General features: G+C 44.1%; 1 long non-coding RNA gene across 1 annotated transcript; it reads right to left on the bottom strand.

The window, feature by feature from the left end:
• Positions 1-1,185: 1,185 nt before the first annotated feature.
• On the bottom strand, positions 1,186-26,356 carry LOC123730489 (uncharacterized). The gene is made up of 3 exons (XR_014382654.1): positions 25,810-26,356; positions 5,081-5,187; positions 1,186-2,677 (listed from the first exon to the last, which is right to left on the bottom strand). It is a non-coding gene; the product is annotated as an uncharacterized LOC123730489 (long non-coding RNA).
• Position 26,357: the final 1 nt, after the last annotated feature.

The following is a 26,357-nucleotide window of genomic DNA, read 5'->3' as shown; positions in this document are numbered from 1 at the left end:
AGGAGTTACTGTTATTTGAAAGCTGCGTGTTGGACAGTGAGGAGTTACTGTTTATTTGAAAGCTGCCTGTTGGACAGTGAGGAGTTACTGTTTATTTGAAAGCTGCCTGTTGGACAGTGAGGAGTTACTGTTTATTTGAAAGCTGCCTGTTGGACAGTGAGGAGTTACTGTTTATTTGAAAGCTGCCTGTTGAACAGTGAGGAGTTACTGTTTATTTGAAAGCTGCCTGTTGGACAGTGAGGAGTTACTGTTTATTTGAAAGCTGCCTGTTGGACAGTGAGGAGTTACTGTTTATTTGAAAGCTGCCTGTTGGACAGTGAGGAGTTACTGTTTATTTGAAAGCTGCCTGTTGGACAGTGAGGAGTTACTGTTTATTTGAAAGCTGAGGGATGTGAATGACTAGTTATGTACTTTGGTAAAGATGTTATTCTACATATTTCTATCTCTGTAATGTAATCTCGCTCTACTCTTTCTCCCTTGCTTGGCCATCCTCCCTCTTGTCCTCTTAATTAGCTTACCCTCTCCTGCAACATTAGCTTTGTATCACTCAGACCACAGGAGGCTGCTGAGGGGAGGACTACTCATAAAAAGGCCTGGAATGTAGTGAATGGAATAGTATCAAATGCATGGAAACCATTCATTCCATTCCAGCCATTACTATGAGCCTTGTCCTCCCCAATTAAGGTGCCTCCAACCTCCTGGGATTCAGACAGAGAAGTCACAGTATTCACTGTTGGTTGTCCTCGTCAAATAACTTTATGAGATCCCTTTTTCATCCATTCCACCGGCTCTCCCTTCACACATGTATTAAACATGACTTCGGATATAGGCTGTCCCTTCACACATGTATTAAACATGACTTCGGATATAGGCTGTCCCTTCACACATGTATTAAACATGACTTCGGATGTAGGCTGTCCCTTCACACATGTATTAAACATGACTTCGGATGTAGGCTGTCCCTTCACACATGTATTAAACATGACTTCGGATGTAGGCTGTCCCTTCACATGTATTAAACATGACTTCGGATATAGGCTGTCCCTTCACATGTATTAAACATGACTTTGGATATAGGCTGTCCCTTCACATGAATTAAACATGACTTCGGATGTAGGCTAGTCATTTTACGGGCATTTCTCCATGTGTACTGTGAACTTTCATCCTTTTGTTAATAACTCAGAATCCAGTGTATAGTCTTTATTTATTGCTTTACAATCATTTATAAAGATACTGTTTATTACCTCACTATTTTCTTTAAGAAATCAGAAATTCTCTGTCAGCATTGTCTGTTTTTTTATATTAAAAAGGACTTTGTGTCAACGACCCTAAACCCCGCCTATTTCTACAAAAACGTCCCACATAATCATCCTATTTCCCCAAGTAAAAATAGCCTTTACATGACCAAAACATCACCCATAATATTTGTACACCATTAAAATGCTCAGAATTGAAGAAATGGTACATTCTCTCACAGTCAGGAAGCCTGAAAGAACAGGGGCTGACTGGGCGGAGAGCTTATATTCATGAGCTCGCCTTGACTGAGAGCTCTTTGAAACGCCCTTGTGGTCGTTGCCTGGTAACAAGGTAAACAATCCTAACCTAAATTGTAAGGCTCAACCCATTTTCTCTGCAAAATGCTCTCATGGCCAACAGAACTGGCTCATGTTCTTGACGTGTCATGTTTACATATTCTAGGTGTACAGTTGCACTGTGTTTATGCATATTAGTCCAATAACAAAGTCTTATGTTTCCAACATAGACTACAGCATTCCTTTTCTCCATATGAAGTTTAGTCAGACTATTGTTTTGTAACTAATTACAGAATACATTTCACTGATACACTTCTTCACAAGAATTAGTAAAGCTCAAGACACCTTAGCCATAAGGGAATGTATATGAAAACAGCATATAATCAGTGTACTGGACAATGTATTGGTGCCTCTTCATTAGCATTATAAATAACATGTTCAGAATTGTATGTATTGATCAGACATTAGTTTGATCATTTACAATTAGGCCAGCACAACCAAAATATTGATCACCATAAATGAAGGTGCGAAATAATGGTGAGACATCATTTGACATTAAAAAAATATATTAGAGCCATATACCTTATATAGGCACCGGCCACCCAACAGTGTGCAGAACCCCTTGACTCATACAATTTGTAACACTGCTCTCCTGTCCGAATGCTTGAAGAAACAATACAAAGTGTGATGTAATTCACGTTTACGTGATATGACTTTGACTTTAGAAAACTCAACCACCTACAGAGATTGATGGGGACCCGTATACCCCGCTTGAATCAAGCAGGCTTCAGTCACCCCCAAGATTGAAGTGGGAGACAAATCAGCTATGGCCGCCTCCTCGTTAGGCCTCTCACACTGGACCGACAGGGGTCCTGGGACGTACAGCGCAGGCCTCTCACACTGGGCCGGCAGGGGTCCTGGGATGTACAGCGCAGGCCTCTCACACTGGGCCGACAGGGGTCCTGGGACGTACAGCGCAGGCCTCTCACACTGGGCCGACAGGGGTCCTGGGACGTACAGCGCAGGCCTCTCACACTGGGCCGACAGGGGTCCTGGGACGTACAGCTAGCACAGCTTCCACATATGCGGTGCTCGATCAAGGGTGACCTCGTTAAAGAGGAGATCCAGGAGCCCTTCTCCGTAGCCTGTAATATATATATATATATTTTTTTAAGTTTGTTAAATGGATAGTGAATTTAATTTATTTTATTTACTGTTCCATTTACTGTTATGACACCATCAATTCATTGGATGTAGTGTTCTACAATGTGTTTTTGAAGTACCCGGTCTTGTTGTACTGTAGGCCTGTGTCACTGTTACAATTCTGTTGGTCCACATGATGGTACCTTTGATTGTCTAGAAAAAGAAAACTTTATATTGAAAAAAAAGTATTATTGTAAATAAAAAGATTATGAATGCAATGAATGTAAAGTATAGCTTGTTTATCTTTTCAGATTGTTACCAGTCACCTCAAACATGTGACCATGGAAGTAACCAGTATGACCTATGGTAGGCCTATGACTATCTTACTGCCTATTGAACAGTGAGGAGTTACTGTTTATTTGAAAGCTGCCTGTTGGACAGTGAGGAGTTACTGTTTATTTGAAAGCTGCCTGTTGGACAGTGAGGAGTTACTGTTTATTTGAAAGCTGCCTGTTGGACAGTGAGGAGTTACTGTTTATTTGAAAGCTGCCTGTTGGACAGTGAGGAGTTACTGTTATTTGAAAGCTGCCTGTTGGACAGTGAGGAGTTACTGTTTATTTGAAAGCTGCCTGTTGGACAGTGAGGAGTTACTGTTTATTTGAAAGCTGCCTGTTGGACAGTGAGGAGTTACTGTTTATTTGAAAGCTGCCTGTTGGACAGTGAGGAGTTACTGTTTATTTGAAAGCTGCCTGTTGGACAGTGAGGAGTTACTGTTTATTTGAAAGCTGCCTGTTGGACAGTGAGGAGTTACTGTTTATTTGAAAGCTGCCTGTTGGACAGTGAGGAGTTACTGTTTATTTGAAAGCTGCCTGTTGGACAGTGAGGAGTTACTGTTTATTTGAAAGCTGCCTGTTGGACAGTGAGGAGTTACTGTTATTTGAAAGCTGCCTGTTGAACAGTGAGGAGTTACTGTTTATTTGAAAGCTGCCTGTTGAACAGTGAGGAGTTACTGTTTATTTGAAAGCTGCCTGTTGGACAGTGAGGAGTTACTGTTTATTTGAAAGCTGCCTGTTGGACAGTGAGGAGTTACTGTTTATTTGAAAGCTGCCTGTTGGACTGTGAGGAGTTACTGTTTATTTGAAAGCTGCCTGTTGAACAGTGAGGAGTTACTGTTTATTTGAAAGCTGCCTGTTGGACAGTGAGGAGTTACTGTTTATTTGAAAGCTGCCTGTTGGACAGTGAGGAGTTACTGTTTATTTGAAAGCTGCCTGTTGGTGTCACCATATAATCAAGAGCTGGCAGGAAGGTTGCCTGTACAACCTGCTTCCTGCTCTTTAAGGAGAGGCATGACATTTTTATATAAAAAGACACCTACTTTAAATCTCAGCTTCTTAAATAGCTCAGTGTTTTGTTTGTTTTTTAAACAAATGTTTCTCAATCTAAAAGCCCAGATATTTATAGACTGGAACCTGCTTGACGAAAGAACCATTCAATGCATAAATGTGTAAACAATCAAATATTTCTAAGAGAATTACACTGAATACAAATATAAATGCAACATGTCGTGTTGATCCCATGTTTCATGAGCTGAAATAAAACATTCCAGAAATGTTCCAAAAAGCTTATTTCGCTCAAATTTGGTGCAAATGTGTTTACATCCCTGTTAGTGAGCATTTGTCCTTTGCCAAGATAATCCATCCACCTGACAGGTGTGGCATATCAAGAAGCTGATTAAACAGCATGATGATTGCGCAGGTGCACCTTGTGCAGGGGACAATAAAAGGCCACTCTAGAATGGTCCGTTTTGTCACACAACACAATGCTACAGATGTCTCAAGTTGAGGGAGCATGCAATTAGCAGAGTTGTTGCTGGATAATTGAATGTTCATTTCTCTACCATAAGCCGCCTCACAACCGCAGAACACGTGTAAACACGCCAGCCCAGGACCTCCACATCCGGCTTCTTCACCTGCAGGATCGTCTGAGACCAGCCACCCAGACAGCTGATTTAACTGTGGGTTTGCACAACTGAAGATTTTCTGCCAAAACTGTCAGAAACCGTCTCAGGGAAGCTCATCTGTGTGCACGTCGTCCTCACCAGGGTCTTGACCTGACTACAGATCGGCGTCTTCACCAACTTCAGTGGGCAAATGCTCACTTTCAAAGGCCACTGGCACGCTGGAGAAGTGTGCGCTTCATGGATGAATCCTGGTTTCAACTGTATGGAAAGCTGCTTCTTGGAGAGTGAGGAGTTTCAGTTTTCTGGTGTTTTTGAAGTACTCAATAAGAAATACGCAGTATTTGGTTGCAAACTTTTTTGGGTAACTTTTCAGTGTTTGTATATGGACAATTTGTGTGCCTGAAATGCTCAAATGATAGATTTTAAATGAATATCTATGACTTACAGTATGTTGGGTCTGTCTTCACAGGTTTCACAGCATATCCCCCTTCTTTGCCTTGGGAAAGCTGATTTTTAATCAAAACAATCCTGCTGCTGTGGTTGCCTGGGAAGCTGTGCAGACAAGAGTAGATATTTAATTTTCTAAAATGTCTATCATTACTGCTTGATGGTAGTGGAAAGAAAATGAGATGGAAGGTGAAATAATAATGCCTTGGGATGAATGGGAGACCATCATTGCGCCATTTTGCACCTTGAGTGGTTTGCACTCCCGTTACTATTATTTGCCCTTATGATTCAGAGGCATATGGAAACAAACTGGTTATAAAATATTGAAAGGTCAGTGATCATCACCATTTGAAGCCTGTAATTAAATAAATAGAATTACACTTCGGCTGCAATATGTAAACATATCCGCCAAGTGGGAATGGGACCGTCGTGGTACACAAGGAGAATGCCATTCGTATATAGGCCTAGAGATAGGCTACATAAACAAGGAGTAGGTAGTGTATCATTTGAACCATCATATATCAAGTCAGACATATCACCCATGGTTCTGAAAAGAGAGTAAAAAGTCAGTAAATTAAAATGGGGTTCTTTTTTATTTAACTAGGCAAGTTAGTTATATCCAGTACATAGATATTTTGGCCAATTCCCCCACCCTTTAAAATCATCGACACCGAGGTAGGCTCAGGGCTGTTAATTAAAACCAGGACTCGATTTGACGGGGTATGCCATAGGCTTAAACTAAAAAGCACGGGCCTACCAATTGTTAGATTAAGATAAGAAAATAAAACAGATCTGATTATATAACATGCTATACACTGTGTATACCAAACATTAGGAACACCTTTCTAATATTGAGTTCTTGACACAAACCGGTGCCTGTGTGGAAGAGGAAATGTGATTTATTACCTTATATGACCTGAAGACGACACAGGTCATCTTATTCCTGGTCTTGTCTAAGGTTGTTCTGTTCCCTGATATGGAATATAACCAGGCTCTTTTAGAACTGCCCTGTTCTAACATTCTGTGAAACAATCGTTCATGTTTCCTGTCATCCCAGGATGTGTGGAGGAGTGGACATGTCCCTGGTATGATTAGTGTTTCTCTAGGCCTACCATCTGTGTTGATGGGCATGTAAAACACCCCACACTTCCTCGGTTTGTATAAAATGTCTGTGAGAACAAAGCGCAAGTCCAATTGGTGTTCCCTTGCATGCATGCTCGTAATTAAGCTTTTGTATATTGACATCGGACTGCTTTCTGTGTGGTTTTTCCACCACACCTACTGCCATACCCCATTCAAAGACGTTAAATATTGTGTCTTGCCCATTCACCCTCTGAATGGCACACATACACAAGCCATGTCTCAAGGCTTAAAAGTCCTTCTTTAACCCGTCTCCTCCCAACTGATTGAAGTGGATTTAACAAGCGACATCAATAAGGGATCATAGCTTTCACCTGGTCAATCTAAGCCATGGAAAGAGTTTCGTATACTCCGTGTTTAACAGCGCTTTGGTCCGCGATGCTTCATGCTAGAAACAAGCTGGAAAATAGCCAGGAAAGATGTGACTACGATGCATATCATTGTTTAGTTTCTCTGACATTCAGAGGCTGAGCTACAACCAAGACAAGGAGACAAAACAATGACTTTGCTTAGGAAGTAATGTAATTCTGTCACTATATTCACTTTCTGGACAATAGAAGATGTTTAAACCCAGACAGCTTCTGGAAACACTTGAGACCTTTCGTTGGGTTAAGCCACGTAAGAAGAGTAGCCAACCGTTCAGTGGTGAAAAAAGTACCCAATTTATGGTAATTGAAATGACTCAAGTAAAAGTGAAAGTCACCCAGTGAAATACTACTTGAGTAAAAGTTTAAAAGTCTTTGGTTTTAAATATACTTAAGTATCAAAAGTATACATCATTTATAATTCTTTATATTAAGCAAACCAGACAGCACGATTTTCTTGTTTTTAATTTACAGATAGCCAGGGGCACACTCCAACACAATGTACATCATTTAGTGAGTCCACCAGATCAAACGCAGTAGGGATGACCAGGAATTTTATTTTGATAAGTGCATGAATTGGACCAGTTCCCCGTCCTGCTAAGCATTCAAAATGTAACGAGTACTTTTGGGTGTCAGGGGAAATGTATGGAGTAAAAAGTACATTATTTTCTTTAGTAATGTAGTGGAGTAAAAGTAGTCTAAAATATAAACAGTAAAGTAAAAGTGCAGATACCCCCCAAAAAATACTTAAGTACTTTACACCACTGCAACCGTTAAAGCCCACATTTTTCAGCAAAAGGCCTAACTTGTGAAAGTACCATGCTCAGATTCCTAATGACATAAGATTTAATTATTTGATAACAGGGACAGTTTTGTTGCAAAAAAACACAGAATTGGCATTGGAGAAATATGATAAATCCATTCTGGCCTGTAATTTCGGTAATTTGTGTGGTATTAAAAAAACGTAGAATTGCATGACATGTTTACAAAACAGTTTTTTTCTCGGACCTGCAAATATGATGATAGATTCAAGCAATGTTTTTACTTTAAAGGAGACCTTTCCACCCCTAATCTTGTCCACATTGGTCTGTTACCCTGCACAACCTTCTGGTCCGCAGCCCTGTGAGCTATCAAAACCTTGTCATGTAAAGCTTACAGGTTGAAGAACCGTTTCTATAACGGCATATCTAAGGCCTCATTTATAACCGTTGCGTAGGTTTTACACTAAATGTCTGCGTTAATATGCACAAACATATTAAGATTTATAAACTAGGCGCAAGCCATAAACACGCATCTTTCCCATGATAAATCAGACCCGTTGTAAAAATGTGCGCGAGTGAACGAGCATTTATAACTCCGCCTGAAAAACACCCATCAATCACCTTTTGTGGTGACAATTACGACCTTATTTGCTGTATACTTTGGAAGTATTGGAATTAGGCGGAGACAGTATCTGGAAATAGCAATGGCGAACTTGTTAAAAATGTTTTTGGAGGTGTTGGCAGAATGTTTTATTTTGCAGTGACATTTGCTGTAGCATGTCTAACTGTTACTTTAAATAAAAATGCAAATTGTTGTGGACCTGTAAAACAGATCATTTGAATTCAATAATTTTTGCATTTACTTTTCCCCCAGCACTGCCCGCGAATTCTGAAACAGATTGTCTACATGGAAACAAGTTAAATTACAGTAGGCTAGGCCTACTTATTGGTAGGCTACACACTTCAACGCAAAAATACACTGCTCCAAAAAATAAAGGGAACACTTAAACAACACATCCTAGATCTGAATGAAATAAATAATCTTATTAAATACTTTTTTCTCTACATAGTTGAATGTGCTGACAACAAATCACACAAAAATAATCAATGGAAATCCAATTTATCAACCCATGGAGGTCTGGATTTGGAGTCACACAAAAAATTAAAGTGGAAAACCACACTACAGGCTGATCCAACTTTGATGTAATGTCCTTAAAACAAGTCAAAATGAGGCTCAGTAGTGTGTGTGGCCTCCACGTGCCTGTATGACCTCCCTACAACGCCTGGGCATGCTCCTGATGAGGTGGCGGATGGTCTCCTGAGGGATCTCCTCCCAGACTTGGACTAAAGCATCCGCCAACTCCTGGACAGTCTGTGGTGCAACGTGGCGTTGGTGGATGGAGCGGGACATGATGTCCCAGATGTGCTCAATTGGATTCAGGTCTGGGGAACGGGTGGGCCAGTCCATAGCATCAATGCCTTCCTCTTGCAGGAACTGCTGACACACTCCAGCCACATGAGGTCTAGCATTGTATTGCATTAGGAGGAACCCAGGGCCAACCGCACCAGCATATGGTCTCACAAGGGGTCTGAGGATCTCATCTCGGTACCTAATAGCAGTCAGGCTACCTCTGGCGAGCACATGGAGGGCTGTGCGGCCCCCCAAAGAAATGCCACCCCACACCATGACTGACCCACCGCCAAACCGGTCATGCTGGAGGATGTTGCAGGCAGCAGAACGTTCTCCACGGCGTCTCCAGACTGTCAGGTCTGTCACATGTGCTCAGTGTGAACCTGCTTTCATCTGTGAAGAGCACAGGGCACCAGTGGCGAATTTGCCAATCTCGGTGTTCTCTGGCAAATGCCAAACGTCCTGCACGGTGGTGGGCTGTAAGCACAACACCCACCTCTGGACGTCAGGCCCTCATACCACCCTCATGGAGTCTGTTTTTGACCGTTTGAGCAGACACATGCACATTTGTGGCCCGCTGGAGGTCATTTTGCAGGGCTCTGGCAGTGCTCCTCCTGCTCCTCCTTGCACAAAGGCGGAGGTAGCGGTCCTGCTGCTGGGTTGTTGCCCTCCTACGGCCTCCTCCACGTCTCCTGATGTACTGGCCTGTCTCCTGGTAGCGCCTCCATGCTCTGGACACTACGCTGACAGACACAGCAAACCTTCTTGCCACAGCTCGCATTGATGTGCCATCCTGGATGAGCTGCACTACCTGAGCCACTTGTGTGGGTTGTAGACTCCGTCTCATGCTACCACTAGAGTGAAAGCACCGCCAGCATTCAAAAGTGACCAAAACATCAGCCAGGAAGCATAGGAACTGAGAAGTGGTCTGTGGTCCCCACCTGCAGAACCACTCCTTTATTGGGGGTGTATTGCTTATTGCCTATAATTTCCACCTGTTGTCTATTCCATTTGCACAACAGCATGTGAAATTTATTGTCAATCAGTGTTGCTTCCTAAGTGGACAGTTTGATTTCACAGAAGTGTGATTGACTTGGAGTTACATTGTGTTGTTTAAGTGTTCCCTTTATTTTTTTGAGCAGTGTAAATAATCAACCATCTGATCACCTGTTAAGGAAAGGCGCCCAGATGCATAGAGCAAAAACTTGAATTTATAGAAATTATAATAATTAAATGAGAGATGTGCTTGGTAATTTGTTGTATGGCTACTTGAGAATATGAACTCATGGCCAGAAAAGGTGAGGAATTCATTCTGCGATGGTTATGATATATGGATTATGATAATAAATTGTCTACTCGAGAATTTTGACATTACAGTATTCAGACGTAGCCTACAAACGTCAATGGTAGTGCTGAGCGATTCATGTTATTGAGGTCGGTTAGAGTAAAAATAAAAATCTATCAACGTTTTCGGTTTGAATGCTGTATCAACACAGAATAATACAATGAATAAAAGTCCCATGATGGTGACTGCCCATTACTGCTTATCACTTATTTACATGACTTCAATCAAATATTTCAGTTGTGTATATTACATTTGTTTTATTTGATGACATTATTTCATTCCAAGTCATCATCTCATCTCTATAAAGCTGCTGCCTATGATGTCTGACAAAAATCACTATTTTGTAGTTCTTCAAAGTAAATAAGGCATACTTTTGACTGCTGAATACCAGCTATCAAATCACTTAGATCATGTATTTTCAGGTCTCGATACCTCAAGAAGCAACAGCTGATCTCTATATTCCCTCACGATCGCGCATTCTTATCTCCCCCTGTCTGCCTCACACTAACGTAATGTAGCAGGTACAAAAGAAATAGAACAAACAAGATACAATGGATTATGGTCATTGAAGTTAATTACCACGTTTTATGCGCTATATAGAATATTGGTCATTGAAGTTAATTACCACGTTTTATGCGCTATATAGAATATTGGCCAGTTGGAAACCACAACTCCTTACTACCTGACAGGTGTGGCATATCAAAAAGCAGATTAAACAGAATGATCATTACACAGGTGCACCTTGTGCTGGGAACAATAAAAGGCCACTACAATGTTCCGCTTTGTCACACAACGCCACAGATGACTCATGTTGATGGAGTGTGCAATTGGCATGCTGACTGCAGGAATGTCCACCAGAACTGTTGCCAGAGAATTTAAAGTTAATTTCTCTATCATAATCGGCCTCACAACCGCAGACCACATCTAACCACACCAGCCCAGGACCTCCACATCCGGCTTCTTCACCTGCAGGATCATCCGAGACCAGCTACCTGGAAAGCTGATGAAACTGTGGGTTTGCACAACCAAAGAATTTCTGCACAAACAGTCAGAAACCGTCTCAGGGAAGCTCATCTGCATGCTCGTGGTCGTAACCAGGGTCTTGACCGGAGACTGCATACACTACACGTAACATAGTAACCGTCAACCCGGGACACTGAAATTAGTATGATATGTTACCATAAGACAAGTTATGTAGGGTGGTTGGTTGGACGTGTAACACGAACATCTAGCAACCAAAAGTTTGCTTGTTTGAATCTCATCACGGACAACTGTAGCATTTTAGCAACTACTTAACCTGTTAGGGCTAGGGGGCAGTATTTACACGGCCGGATAAAAAACGTACCCATTTTTAATCTGGTTATTACTACTGCCCAGAAACTAGAATATGCATATAATTATTGGCTTTGGATAGAAAACACCCTAAAGTTTCTAAAACTGTTTGAATGGTGTCTGTGAGTATAACAGAACTCATATGGCAGGCAAAAACCTGAGAAGATTCTGAACAGGAAGTACCCTCTCTGACCATTCCTTGGGCTTCTTGGCTCTGTTTATTGAAAACTTAGGATCTTTGCTGTAACGTGACACTTCCTACGGCTCCCATAGGCTCTCAGAACCAGGGAAAAAGCTGAATGATGTAATTCCAGCCCCAGGCTGAAAAACATTAGCGCGTTTGGTAAGTGCTCTATCAGAGGACCATCAGACTGAGGCGCGTGCACGGGGCGACACCATGTTTTTATTTTCTCTCTCTTTGTACTAAAACACGATTTCCCGGTCCGAATATTATCGCTTTTTTTAACGAGAAAAATGGCATAAAAATTGATTTTAAACAGCGGTTGACATGCTTCGAAGTACGGTAATGGAATATTTAGATTTTTTTTGTCACGAAATGCGCCGTGCGCGTCACCCTTCTTTACCCTTCCGGATAGCGTCTTGAACGCATGAACAAAACGCCGCTATTTGGATATAACTATGGATTATTTTGAACCAAACCAACATTTGTTATTGAAGTAGAAGTCCTGGGAGTGCATTCTGACGAAGAACAGCAAAGGTAATCACATTTTTCTAATAGTAAATCGGAGTTTGGTGAGGGCCAAACTTGGTGGGTGTCAAATTAGCTAGCCCGTGATGGCTGGGCTATCTACTCAGAATACTGCAAAATGTGCTTTTGCCGAAAAGCTATTTTAAAATCGGACATAGCGATTGCATAAAGGAGTTCTGTATCTATAATTCTTTAAATAATTTATGTTTTTTGTGAACGTTTATCGTGAGTAATTTAGTAAATTCACCGGAAGTTTGCTAGTTCTGAATGTCACATGCTAATGTAAAAAGCTGCTTTTTTATATAAATATGAACTTGACTGAACAAAATATGCATGTATTGTATAACATAATGTCCTAAGATTGTCATCTGATGAAGATCAAAGGTTAGTGCTGCATTTAGCTGTGGTTTGGGTTTATGTGACATTATATGCTAGCTTGAAAAATGGGTGTCTGATTATTTCTGGCTGGGTACTCTGCTGACATAATCTACTGTTTTGCTTTCGTTGTAAAGCCTTTTTGAAATAGGACAGTGTGGTTAGATTAACGAGAGTCTTGTCTTTAAAATGGTGTAAAATAGTCATATGTTTGAGAAATTGAAGTAATAGCATTTCTAAAGGTATTTGAATAACGCGCCCCAGGATTCCACTGGCTGTTACGTAGGTGGGACGAAATCGTCCCACTGGCCCTAGAGAAGTTAATACTTTTTAGCTACTTTGCATGTTAGCTAACCAAATCAAAATGTATTTGTCACATGCGCCGAATACAACAGTTGTTGACTTTACAGTGAAATACTTACGAGCCCTTTCCCAACAATGCAGAATTCAAAAGTAAGAAAATTTGGCAACAAAAAAAACATGAAATAGTAACATCATGAAATAACGAGGCTACAGTATATAATAGGAGTGCCGGTACCGAGTCAATGTGCAGGGGTACGAGGTAGTTGAGGTAAATTACTTAATATAGTGCATTCGGAAAGTATTCAGACGTTGACTTTTTCACATTTTGTTACGTTACAGCCTTATAAAATGTATGACATACTTTCCCCCCCTCAATCTACACACAATACCCCTTAATGACAACGCAAAAACAGCTTTAGAAAGTTTGGCAAATGTATTAAAAATCTAATATATTTACATAAGTATTCAGACCCTTTGCTGTGAGACTTGAAATTGAGCTCAGGTGCATGCAGTTTCTATTGTTGATCCCTGGAGTTCACCAGTAGCAAATTCAATTGATTGGACATGATTTGGAAAGGCACACACCTGTCTTTATAAGGTCCCAAAGTTGACAGTGCATGTCTGAGCAAAAACCAAGCCATATGAAGTCAAATGAATTGTCCATAGAGCTCAGAGACAGATCTGGGGAAAGGCACCAAAAAAATGTCTGCAGCATTTAAGGTCCCCAAGAACACAATGGCCTCCATCATTCTTAAATGGAAGAAGTTTGGAATCACCAAGACTCTTCCTAGAGCTAGCCGGCCGGCCAAACGCCGCAATTGGGGGAGAAGGGCCTTGGTCAAGGACGTGACCAAGAACCTGATGTTCTTGGTCACTCTGACAGAGCTCCAGAGTTCTTATGTGAAGTTGTCCTTCTGGAAGGTTCCATCTCTGCAGCACACGAAATCGTCCCACCTACTCAACAGCCAGTGGAATCCCGTGGCGCGTTATACAAATACCTTAGAAATGCTATTACTTCAATTTCTCAAACATATGACTATTTTACACCATTTTAAAGACAAGACTCTCGTTAATCTAACCACACTGTCCGATTTCAAAAAGGCTTTACAACGAAAGCAAAACATTAGATTATGTCAGCAGAGTACCCAGCCAGAAATAATCAGACACCCATTTTTCAAGCTAGCATATAATGTCACATAAACCCAAACCACAGCTAAATGCAGCACTAACCTTTGATCTTCATCAGATGACACTTCTAGGACATTATGTTATACAATACATGCATGTTTTGTTCAATCAAGTTCATATTTATATCAAAAAACAGCTTTTTACATTAGCATGTGACATTCAGAACTAGCATACCCACCGCAAACTTCCGGTGAATTTACTAAATTACTCACGATAAACGTTCACAAAAAACATACATTATTTAAAGAATTATAGATACAGAACTCCTTTATGCAATCGCTATGTCCGATTTTAAAATAGCTTTTCGGCAAAAGCACATTTTGCAGTATTCTGAGTAGATAGCCCAGCCATCACGGGCTAGCTAATTTGACACCCACCAAGTTTGGCCCTCACCAAACTCCGATTTACTATTAGAAAAATGTGATTACCTTTGCTGTTCTTCGTCAGAATGCACTCCCAGGACTTCTACTTCAATAACAAATGTTGGTTTGGTTCAAAATAATCCATAGTTATGTTCAAATATCCTCTGTTTTGTTTGTGCGTTCAAGACACTATCCGAAGGGTGACGAAAGGTGACGCGCCCGACGCGTTTCGTGACAAAAAAAATCTAAATATTCCATTACCGTACTTCGAAGCATGTCAACTGCTGTTTAAAATCCATTTTTATGCGATTTTTCTCGTAAAAAAGCGATAATATTCCGACCGGGAAACTCTGTTTACGTTCAAAGACGAAAAAATAAAAACATGGTGTCGCCTCGTGCACGCGCCTCAGTCTCATTGTTCTCTGATCGACCATTATCCAAATGCGCTACTGTTTTTCAGCCAGGGCCTGCAAAGACATCATTCAGCGTTTTGGCGCCTTCTGAGAGCCTATGGGAGCCGTAGGAAGTGTCACGTTACAGCAGAGATCCTCAGTTTTCAATAAAGAGAGTGTAGAAGCCCAAGAAATGGTCAGAGAGGGCGCTTCCTGTAAGGAATCTTCTCAGGTTTTTGCCTGCCATATGAGTTCTGTTATACTCACAGACACCATTCAAACAGTTTTAGAAACTTTAGGGTGTTTTCTATCCAAAGCCAATAATTATATGCATATTCTAGTTTCTGGGCAGTAGTAATAACCAGATAAAAAACGTACCCGATTTAATCCGGCCGTGCAAATACTGCCCCCTACCCTAGAGAGGTTAAGCTCTCGACCCACTCCACTACAGCCCCATCGATGTGAATGGGGGCGAGCTTTGCCCTCTCTTTCCAGTAGTCCATGATCAGCTCCTTTATCTTAATGACATTGAGGGAGAGGTTGTTGTCCTGGCACCACACCGCCAGGTATCTGATCTCCTCCCTATTGGCTGTCTCATACATCGTCGATGATCAGGCCTACCACCATCATGTCATCTGCAAACTTGATGGTGTTGGAGTCATGCTTGGCCACACAGTCGTGGGTGAAGAGGGAGTACAGGAGGGGACTAAGCACACACCCGAGGGGCCCTTGTGTTGAGGGTCAGTGTGGCAGATGTGTTGTTGCTTACCCTCACTATCTGGGAGCAGCCCTTCAGGAAGTCCAGGATCAAGTTGCAGAGGGAGGTTTTCGGGGCCCCGGGTCCTTAGCTTAGTGATGAGCTTTGAGGGCACTATGGTGTTGAACACTGAGCTTTAGTCAATGAACAGCATTCTCACGTAGGTGTTCCTTTTGTCCAGGTGAGAAAGGGCAGTGTGGAGTGTAATAGAGATTGCGTCATCTGTTGGGGTGGTATGTGAATTGGAGTGGGTCTAGGGGTTTCTGGGATGATGGTGTTGATGTGAGCCATGACCAGTCTTTCAAAGCATTTCATGTCATTCAGACACGTTACCTTGGTGTTTTTGGGCACAGGGACTATGGTGGTCTGCTTGAAACATGTAGGTATTACAGACTGGGTTAGGGAGAGGTTGAAAATGCCAGTAAGAGACTTGCCAACTGGTCAGTGCATGCTCCGAGTACACGTCCTGGTAATCCTTGTGAATGTTAACCTGTTAGGGCTAGGGGGCAGTATTGACACGGCTGGATAAAAAAACATACCCGATTTAATCTGGTTACCACTCCTACCCAGTAACTACAATATGCATATACTTATTACATATGGATAGAAAACACCCAAAATTTTCTAAAACTGTTTGAATGGTGTCTGTGAGTATAACAGAACTCATTTGGCAGGCAAAACCCTGAGACATTTTCTGACAGGAAGTGGATACCTGATGTGTTGTATTACCTTTAAACCTATCCCATTGAAAAACACAGGGGCTGAGGAATATTTTGGCACTTCCTATTGCTTCCACTAGATGTCACCAGCCTTTACAAAGTGTTTTGAGTCTTCTGGAGGGAGATCTGACCGAACAAGAGCCATGGAACGATGATGTCCCATTAGACACCTGGCGCGCGAGTTCATGTTGGGTACCCTCGTTCCAATACGTTATAAAAGAGTATGCATTCGTCCACCTTGAATATTATTCATGTTCTGGTTAAAAAAGGCCCTAATGATTTATGCTATACAACGTTTGACATGTTTGAACGAACGTAAATATATTTTTTCCCCTCGTTCATGACGAGAAGTCCGGCTGGCTTAGATCATGTGCTAACAAGACGGAGATTTTTGGACATAAATGATGAGCTTTTTTGAACAAAACTACATTCGTTATGGACCTGTGATACCTGGAAGTGACATCTGATGAAGAGAATCAAAGGTAATGGATTATTTACATAGTATTTTCGATTTTAGATCTCCCCAACATGACGTCTAGTCTGTATCGCAACGCGTATTTTTCTGGGCGCAGTGCTCAGATTATTGCAAAGTGTGATTTCCCAGTAAGGTTATTTTTAAATCTGGCAAGTTGATTGCGTTCAAGAGATGTAAATCTATAATTCTTTAAATGACAATATAATATTTTACCAATGTTTTCTAATTTTAATTATTTAATTTGTGATGCTGACTTGACTGCCGGTTATTGGAGGGAAACGATTTCCTCAACATCAATGCCATAGTAAAACGCTGTTTTTGGATATAAATATGAACTTGATAGAACTAAAAATGCATGCATTGTCTAACATAATGTCCTAGGAGTGTCATCTGATGGAGATTGTAAAAGGTTAGTGCATCATTTTAGCTGGTTTTATGGTTTTGGTGACCCTGTCTTTGAATTGACAAAACATTACACACAACTCTTGTAAATGTACTGTCCTAACATACTCTAAATTTATGCTTTCGCCGTAAAACCTTTTTGAAATCGTAAAACGTGGTTAGATTAAGGAGATGTTTATCTTTCAAAGGGTGTAAAATAGTTGTATGTTTGAAAAATTTGAATTTTGACATTTATTTGGATTCAAATTTGCCGCTCTTGAAATGCACCTGCTGTTGATGGAGTGCACCACGGGTGGCACGCTAGCGTCCCACCTAGCCCATAGAGGTTAACCTGTTTCAAAGGTCTTACATCGGCTACGGAAAGCATGATCACACAGTCACCCGGAACAGCTGGTGCTCTCATGCATGGTTCAGTGTTTCTTGCCTCAGCGAGTATAAAAGGCATTTAGCTCGTCTGGTAGGCTAGCGTCGATGTGTGCAAGAGGGTCCCTTGTTCGAGCCCAGGCGAGGAGAGGGACGGAAGCAAAAATGTTACATACACATGCCGCGTTCAACCAGTTAGCAAGTTGGAAATGCCTAAATTTCCTATGCGGATAAAAAGTTTGTATGGAAAAATGAATCATTTTGTCAACAAAAAGTGATAGTCATCAAACACCTATTTTTCCAGTGTCAATTGATGAGAGGATAACTGACTAAATAGACTATCTCTAAGGCTAAAATCTGACTAGTACATGGACAAGAGACTTTGGAGAGATTGAGAGCTTTTCAGTGTAATTTGTTTGGTCAAATCAAAAGCATAGAAGACATTAGCAGAATTGTAAGGCCAATGTAGCAATGCTGTTATTGATGGAAAATAAATACATACCATGCCCCAGTCCTTCACTAGTCACCTCTCTGCCCGGCAACCGTTCTCCAATCTGGCGGCAACAAATCATTGACGCAAATAAGGCCCACGCCAGGGCAACTCTCCCAGTGGTACAAGCTGTCGGTAGAAAAAGGGGCAACATTTGGAGCCACTTTACTAAACGTGTCGATTCAAACAAGCCCGAATGCAACATTTACACTGGAGAAGACAGCGTTTGCACCCACAAGTAGACGGGAGAAGACAGCGTTTGCACCCACAAGTAGACGGGAGAAGACAGCGTTTGCACCCACAAGTAGACGGGAGAAGACAGCGTTTGCACCCACAAGTAGACGGGAGAAGACAGCGTTTGCACCCACAAGTAGACGGGAGAAGACAGCGTTTGCACCCACAAGTAGACGGGAGAAGACAGCGTTTGCACCCACAAGTAGACGGGAGAAGACAGCGTTTGCACCCACAAGTAGACGGGAGAAGACAGCGTTTGCACCCACAAGTAGACGGGAGAAGACAGCGTTTGCACCCACAAGTTGACGGGAGAAGACAGCGTTTGCACCCACAAGTTGACGGGAGAAGACAGCGTTTGCACCCACAAGTACACGGGAGAAGACAGCGTTTGCACCCACAAGTACACGGGAGAAGACAGCGTTTGCACCCACAAGTACACGGGAGAAGACAGCGTTTGCATCCACAAGTACACGGGAGAAGACAGCGTTTGCACCCACAAGTACACGGGAGAAGACAGCGTTTGCACCCACAAGTTGACGGGAGAAGACAGCGTTTGCACCCACAAGTACACGGGAGAAGACAGCGTTTGCACCCACAAGTACACGGGAGAAGACAGCGTTTGCACCCACAAGTACACGGGAGAAGACAGCGTTTGCACCCACAAGTACACGGGAGAAGACAGCGTTTGCACCCACAAGTACACGGGAGAAGACAGCGTTTGCACCCACAAGTACACGGGAGAAGACAGCGTTTGCACCCACATGTACACGGGAGAAGACAGCGTTTGCACCCACAAGTACACGGGAGAAGACAGCGTTTGCACCCACAAGTAGACGGGAGAAGACAGCGTTTGCACCCACAAGTTGACGGGAGAAGACAGCGTTTGCACCCACAAGTTGACGGGAGAAGACAGCGTTTGCACCCACAAGTACACGGGAGAAGACAGCGTTTGCACCCACAAGTACACGGGAGAAGACAGCGTTTGCACCCACAAGTACACGGGAGAAGACAGCGTTTGCATCCACAAGTACACGGGAGAAGACAGCGTTTGCACCCACAAGTACACGGGAGAAGACAGCGTTTGCACCCACAAGTTGACGGGAGAAGACAGCGTTTGCACCCACAAGTACACGGGAGAAGACAGCGTTTGCACCCACAAGTACACGGGAGAAGACAGCGTTTGCACCCACAAGTACACGGGAGAAGACAGCGTTTGCACCCACAAGTACACGGGAGAAGACAGCGTTTGCACCCACAAGTACACGGGAGAAGACAGCGTTTGCACCCACAAGTACACGGGAGAAGACAGCGTTTGCACCCACAAGTACACGGGAGAAGACAGCGTTTGCACCCACAAGTACACGGGAGAAGACAGCGTTTGCACCCACAAGTACACGGGAGAAGACAGCGTTTGCACCCACAAGTTGACGGGGGAAAATACTACCAACCTCAAGAGACATCTGAAAGCACATCATCCCAGTATATACAGTCAGGTAATGACAGGTTGAACGCCAGATAGTTTGTTTGCTGCAACCTATCAAATCCAATTCTTATGACAGAACTTTGATTACAATATAACTACAGTAAGTCAAGGGGTGTGATTTTGAACACATCTGCTGCAGAGTAAATGTGTTCTTCTGCCAATTTGGCTGTTGGGATGAGACTCAAATACTCAATCATGGACAATCTTACTGACAGTTGAGTCTGCTTTGCGTGATGTATTGTTGTCTCTACCTTCTTGCCCTTTGTGCTGTTGTCTGTTCCCAATAATGTTTGTACCGCTACCATGCTGTGTTGTCATGTGTTGTTGTCTTAGGTCTCTCTTTATGTTCCGGAACTCCAATTTGAGCAGCAGCAGCTGAAAAATGAGCTCCTACAAATATTGAAATTTACATGGTTTTTAGAGTGAAGTACATCGGAAAAAAGCAAAAGAAAACTGCAAGACTGAATAGGAGAAAAAACAAGCAACAAACAAAGAAGATAGGCTTTTGAAAAATAACTATTTTTCATAAAATTGTAGTTATCTTAGCAAGCTGAATTGATTACCAGTTGCTAAGCAGTTGCTAGGGACTCTTTTGGAAGAAGCTAGCTAGCTAACGAAGAACAACAAAGAATATCTAGTTAACAGAAGAAAAGAAAGAGAAAATCAGGACAGAAGAAAAAGGATATCAAAGTGAAACAGTTCTCTAAAGACACAGGAGACAATAATACAAGAAACAACACTTCTGTAGCTTGTCAACTATGTGTCTGTCTATCCCTGTTCTCTCCTCTCTGCACAGGCCATACAAACGCTTCACACCGCGTGGCCGCTGCCACTCTAACCTGGTGGTCCCAGCGCGCACGACCCACGTGGAGTTCCAGGTCTCCGGCAGCCTCTGGAACTGCCGGTCTGCAGCCAACAAGGCTGAGTTCATCTCAGCCTATGCTACCCTCCAGTCCCTAGACTTCCTGGCGCTGACGGAAACATGGATTACCACAGATAACACTGCTACTCCTACTGCTCTCTCTTCGTCTGTCCACGTGTTCTCGCATACCCCTAGAGCATCGAGCCAGCGGGGTGGTGGCACTGGAATCCTCATCTCTCCCAAGTGGACATTCTCTCTTTCTCCCCTGACCCATCTGTCTATCTCCTCATTTGAATTCCAAGCTGTCACAGTTACCAGCCCTTTCAAGCTTAACATCCTTATCATTTATCGCCCTCCAGGTTCCCTTGGAGAGTTCATCAATGAGCTTGACGCCTTGATAAGTTCCTTTCCTGAGGATGGCTCACCTCTCACAGTTCTGGGTGACTTTAACCTCCCCACGTCTACCTTTGACTCAATCCTCTCTGCCTCCTTCTTTCCACTCCTCTCCTCTTTTGACCTCACCCTCTCACCTTCCCCCCCCTACTCACAAGGCAGGCAATACGCTTGACCTCATCTTTACTAGATGCTGTTCTTCCACTAATCTCATTGCAACTCCCCTCCAAATCTCCGACCACTACCTTGTATCCTTTTCCCTCTTGCTCTCATCCAACACTTCTCACTCTGCCCCTACTCGGATGGTATTGCGCCGTCCCAACCTTCGCTCTCTCTCTCCCGCTACTCTCTCCTCTTCCATCCTATCATCTCTTCCCTCTGCTCAAACCTTCTCCAACCTATCTCCTGATTCTGCCTCCTCAACCCTCCTCTCCTCCCTTTCTGCATCCTTTGATTTTCTCTGTCCCCTATCCTCCAGGCCGGCTCGGTCCTACCCTCCTGCTCCGTGGCTCGACGACTCACTACGAGCTCACAGAACAAGGCTCCGGGCAGCCGAGCGGAAATGGAGGAAAACTCGCCTCCCTGCGGACCTGGCATCCTTTCACTCACTCCTCTCTACATTCTCCTCTTCTGTCTCTGCTGCTAAAGCCACTTTCTACCACTCTAAATTCCAAGCATCTGCCTCTAACCCTAGGAAGCTCTTTGCTACCTCCTAGGTTGACGATATCCGATCCTCGTTTGCTAAGTCAAACGACACCGCTGGTCCTGCTCACACTGCCCTACCCTGTGCTTTGACCTCTTTCTCCCCTCTCTCTCCAGATGAAATCTCGCGTGTTGTGACGGCCGGCCGCCCAACAACCTGCCCACTTGACCCTATCCCCTCCTCTCTTCTCCAGACCATTTCCGGAGACCTTCTCCCCTTCCTCACCTCGCTCATCAACTCATCCTTGACCGCTGGCTACGTCCCTTCCGTCTTCAAGAGAGTGAGAGTTGCACCCCTTCTGAAAAAACCTACACTCGATCCCTCCGATGTCAACAACTACAGACCAGTATCCCTTTTTTCTTTTCTCTCCAAAACTCTTGAACGTGCCGTCCTTGGCCAGCTCTCCTGCTATCTCTCTCAGAATTACCTTCTTGATCCTAATCAGTCAGGTTTCAAGACTGGGCATTCAACTGAGACTGCTCTTCTCTGTGTCACGGAGGCTCTCCGCACTGCTAAAGCTAACTCTCTCTCCTCTGCTCTCATCCTTCTAGACCTATCTGCTGCCTTTGATACTGTGAACCATCAGATCCTCCTCTCCACCCTCTCCGAGTTGGGCATCTCCGGCGCGGCCCACGCTTGGATTGCGTCCTACCTGACAGGTCGCTCCTACCAGGTGGCGTGGCGAGAATCTGTCTCCGCACCATGCGCTCTCACCACTGATGTCCCCCAGGGCTCTGTTCTAGGCCCTCTCCTATTCTCGCTATACACCAAGTCACTTGGCTCTGTCATATCCTCACATGGTCTCTCCTATCATTGCTATGCAGACGACACACAATTAATCTTCTCCTTTCCCCCTTCTGATAACCAGGCGGCGAATCGCATCTCTGCATGTCTGTCAGACATATCAGTGTGGATGACGGATCACCAGCTCAAGCTGAACCTCGGCAAGACGGAGCTGCTCTTCCTCCCGGGGAAGGACTGCCCGTTCCATTATCTCGCCATCACGGTTGACAACTCCCTTGTGTCCTCCTCCCAGAGTGCTAAGAACCTTGGCGTGATCCTGGACAACACCCTGTCGTTCTCCACTAACATCAAGGCGGTGACCCGATCCTGTAGGTTCATGCTCTACAACATTCGCAGAGTACGACCCTGCCTCACACAGGAAGCGGCGCAGGTCCTAATCCAGGCACTTGTCATCTCCCGTCTGGATTACTGCAACTCGCTGTTGGCTGGGCTCCCTGCCTGTGCCATTAAACCCCTACAACTCATCCAGAACGCCGCAGCCCGTCTGGTGTTCAACCTTCCCAAGTTCTCTCACGTCACCCCGCTCCTCCGCTCTCTCCACTGGCTTCCAGTTGAAGCTAAGATCCGCTACAAGACCATGGTGATTGCCTACGGAGCTGTGAAGGGAACGGCACCTCCATACCTTCAGGCTCTGATCAGGCCCTACACCAAACAAGGGCACTGCGTTCATCCACCACTGGCCTGCTGGCCCCCCTACCTCTGAGGAAGCACAGTTCCCGCTCAGCCCAGTCAAAACTGTTCGCTGCTCTGGCACCCCAATGGTGGAACAAGCTCCCTCACGACGCCAGGACAGCGGAGTCAATCACCACCTTCCGGAGACACCTGAAACCCCACCTCTTTAAGGAATACCTAGGATAGGATAAAGTAATCCTTCTAACCCCCCCCCCCCCCCCCCCTAAAAGATTTAGATGCACTATTGTAAAGTGGTTGTTCCACTGGATATCATAAGGTGAATGCACCATTTTGTAAGTCGCTCTGGATAAGAGCGTCTGCTAAATGACTTAAATGTAATGTAAATGTAATGTATTGTTGTGTTGTCCCTCTTGTCTTGGTGTATTTTGTCCTATTTTTTTTATATTTAAAAACAATAATACATGTTTTAATCCCAGCCCCATCCCCTCAGGAGGCCGTCATTGTAAATAAGAATTTGTTCTTAACTGACTTGCCTAGTTAAATCAAATAAAAATTTAGTAATCATGTGATAGGGGCGGCAGGTAGCCTAGTGGTTAGAGTGGAGGGGCGGCAGGTAGCCTAGTGGTTAGAGTGGAGAGGCGGCAGGTAGCCTAGTGGTTAGAGTGGAGGGGCGGCAGGTAGCCTAGTGGTTAGAGTGGAGGGGCGGCAGGTAGCCTAGTGGTTAGAGTGGAGGGGCGGCAGGTAGCCTAGTGGTTAGAGTGGAGGGGCGGCAGGTAGCCTAGTGGTTAGAGTGGAGGGGCGGCAGGTAGCCTAGTGGTTAGAGTGGAGGGGCGGCAGGTAGCCTAGTGGTTAGAGTGGAGGGGCGGCAGGTAGCCTAGTGGTTAGAGTGGAGGGGCGGCAGGTAGCCTGGTGGTTAGAGTGGAGGGGCGGCAGGTAGCCTAGTGGTTAGAGTGGAGGGGCGGCAGGTAGCCTAGTGGTTAGAGTGGAGGGGCGGCAGGTAGCCTAGTGGTTAGAGTGGAGGGGCGGCAGGTAGCCTAGTGGTTAGAGTGGAGGGGCGGCAGGTAGCCTAGTGGTTAGAGTGGAGGGGCGGCAGGTAGCCTGGTGGTTAGAGTGGAGGGGCGGCAGGTAGCCTAGTGGTTAGAGTGGAGGGGCGGCAGGTAGCCTAGTGGTTAGAGTGGAGGGGCGGCAGGTAGCCTAGTGGTTAGAGTGGAGGGGCGGCAGGTAGCCTAGTGGTTAGAGTGGAGGGGCGGCAGGTAGCCTAGTGGTTAGAGTGGAGGGGCGGCAGGTAGCCTGGTGGTTAGAGTGGAGGGGCGGCAGGTAGCCTAGTGGTTAGAGTGGAGGGGCGGCAGGTAGCCTAGTGGTTAGAGTGGAGGGGCGGCAGGTAGCCTAGTGGTTAGAGTGGAGGGGCGGCAGGTAGCCTAGTGGTTAGAGTGGAGGGGCGGCAGGTAGCCTGGTGGTTAGAGTGGAGGGGCGGCAGGTAGCCTAGTGGTTAGAGTGGAGGGGCGGCAGGTAGCCTAGTGGTTAGAGTGGAGGGGCGGCAGGTAGCCTAGTGGTTAGAATGGAGGGGCGGCAGGTAGCCTAGTGGTTAGAGTGGAGGGGCAGCAGGTAGCCTAGTGGTTAGAATGGAGGGGCGGCAGGTAGCCTAGTGGTTAGAGTGGAGGGGCGGCAGGTAGCCTAGTGGTTAGAGTGTTAGGCCAGTAACCGAAAGGTTGGTGGAACAAATCCCCGAACTGACAAGGTAAAAATCTGTCGTTCTGCCCCTGAACAAGGAAGTTAACATACTGTTTCTAGGCCATCATTGGAAATAAGAATTCGTTTTTAACTGACTTTCCTAGTTAAAGGTTAAATAAAATAAATTAAAATAGGATGTTGTGCTGAAAAAGGTTAGTAGGATGTTTGTGGAAGTAAGTGATTTGTTTACTATAGGTTAACCTAATGCAGCGGGCATATAAGCAAACTCCAGAGCGCAGTTACCACATCCGGTTTTCAGGGGAAAGATAAACGAGGTTAGGATGAATTAGCTGTATCCCTGAAAGCAGAGTTGCCATCAGACCAGATGTTAAGGGTGACTATAGGTTAATTGGGAAATAAAAAGGTGATGTGACTAAAATGAACTTCATTGGCTGAATCCCTCCTGGTGATCAAGAGGGATCAGCCAGTTGAAGAAAATTGACTACTTCAAAATGGAGATAGCCCATAGAGAGAGAGGACTCATCTTTGTATCTGTGCCAATATAGTGTCTGCCAATTAACATTGTCCACTTTAGATATAATGCCAGCAGCCACTTGTGGATTTGACAGCTCTAATGCAGTTCCACCTCCAACACAACCACTATGCGGATATCGGCTTAGCAGATATGAATGAATAGAGCCTTATGGGCTGGATTAAAATCTTATCGCCCAAGTACAGCGGTAGATCCGTGTTAACATTTAAAGGTAGTTTCCAATTGAGCCTACATATGTTGTGTTTACCCGTGAATGCAGTCTCCGTGACTATGGGAACATCGCTATTAATTGTCAATCTCGCTATAAAGCGGATCTTCAGCGCTACAGGTTGAATAGAGCCCTCGCTCTCAAACTCGAGGCTGCGTTCTGCCTTCTCCCGATTTACGTTTACTATGTTACATCTAGTCTATGAGACCATTGTCTTGTCTCCCTTGTAATACAGCTTTCGAAACATATGGCCCTTATAGCGAGAAAGAATACTTAAAATAAAAATATACCTACTGTAGCAGATTTGAATAGATCCATACAGGTCTGGGTGCCTCCATCCAACGAACTGCACTTCCAGAGTAGGCGCTAGATAGCTAATTAGTACAGGTGGTCGCGTCCGTTCTCCGTTAAAGCGCTGTAACATGGAGATATGGCAGTGCGGGAACACTAACCCTATAAATGTGTATCAATTTAACTTTTTTGCTTTCTAGCTGATAAAGATAATGTCCTTATACTTCCAAAACTGTACCACAAGTACCACAAGTACAACTGTTCAGACCGAGCATCGGGGCTCTTAAAACTACAAAATAGCCTTTGTCCAATGACTAATTTAATGCAACTGAGAGTCAAGGGCTAATAGAGCCCTAGATCAACCAAAAAAAGTGCTCAAATGAACACTGTAAAGTGTGTGTATTGCATCTTATCGGGTGTTGTATTGCTTGTAAATGTCATTCTAGAACGCGTATAGAAGCCTACAGCTAAACTATTCTCTGCTACGGTAGTTTGCAGCCAGCTTACATCACATGCAGCGCGCATTGACACAGTGAAAACTACCCACTGGA

Source organism: Salmo salar, chromosome 25, assembly GCF_965601325.2.
Source record: "Salmo salar chromosome 25, fSalSal1, whole genome shotgun sequence".
NCBI classification, from domain to species: domain Eukaryota; kingdom Metazoa; phylum Chordata; class Actinopteri; order Salmoniformes; family Salmonidae; genus Salmo; species Salmo salar.
This window is presented reverse-complemented; position numbering and strand designations above follow the sequence as displayed.